This window comes from Lepisma saccharinum, chromosome 23 (assembly GCF_977018435.1).
Source record: "Lepisma saccharinum chromosome 23, izLepSacc3.1, whole genome shotgun sequence".
Taxonomy (NCBI): domain Eukaryota; kingdom Metazoa; phylum Arthropoda; class Insecta; order Zygentoma; family Lepismatidae; genus Lepisma; species Lepisma saccharinum.
This window is the reverse complement of record NC_139251.1, coordinates 38390954-38392064: the sequence shown is the minus strand read 5'-3', so window position 1 is coordinate 38392064 and position 1111 is coordinate 38390954.

Genomic DNA, 1111 nt, shown 5'->3' with positions numbered 1-1111 from the left:
TGTGTCATGGGTGGGACGGATAAAACACTGTATCTTTAGTAAAGAACTTTGGCAGGAACACTGCCAATACGTATAGATTTGAATCGTGTGTGTGTGCCGGGTCCCATGGCAGAGCGGTTAGCACATCACGCTACGATGCCAGTGGTCCCAGGTTCGAATCTCGGCCTGGGCATGCGTGTTTGTGAGTGTCCATTGATCAATTTCATCATGTCATCACTCATTCCCATCTTTGCAAATTAACCAAAAGTGGCACAAAAAGCGAAGTAAAATAAAGCAATTCAATCAATCATGCATGCGTGGGTGTGTGTGTGACCTTGTGTACTGGAGTGGTACTATACTGTGAGGTAAGAACTGTTGGTATCAAACAACAGCTGGTTAACACACATAGATGAATATGTGATGACTATACATTAAAAAATTATAAATTTCCTAATTAATACCAATATGAAAATAATTTTATTTGTAACTGCAAGAAACATTGCTTGAATATTAAATATTGAGATGGTGGATATTAATAAATAGTGAAGTTTGATGAATTTCTGAAATTGAAAATCAAATTGTCCAAAGGATAACTATAATGCAGAGGAACATAGCTGCAAGACATTTTTAATTAACAACATTGCTACATTGCTCACATAACTGTTTTTTACAGGACACATATAAAATAAATACAATTGTTGCATATTCTTTATACAATTGTCTCTGGCTTTATATCATACTTATATTTTCATTGTATCATGTGCACACAGGCATGTGGCCAGGGGGAGCACTCAGGGGGGGGGGGCTGAAGTCCCACTGAATTCCTACAAATATCTAATTTAAGAAGTGTATAGCAATAATTAATTTTACTTCCTTAGCAGGATTAAACATGTTGTATAGTAAGTTGTAATATATTGAGAAATTCATCTTCAGGATTCCTACCCCACCTACTTTTTTACCTTTAGATGCCAGCTGCTGATAAGGCATGTGCCTCCTTCTGAAATAAAATTCTGGCTATGGGCCTGTGCACACACTAGATCTTTCGACATTACAATTCTCATCATACGCATTTTCAATAATTAACGTATTTTTGTTTTTGTTTTTCACACAATGAAGCAAACGTTACTATATA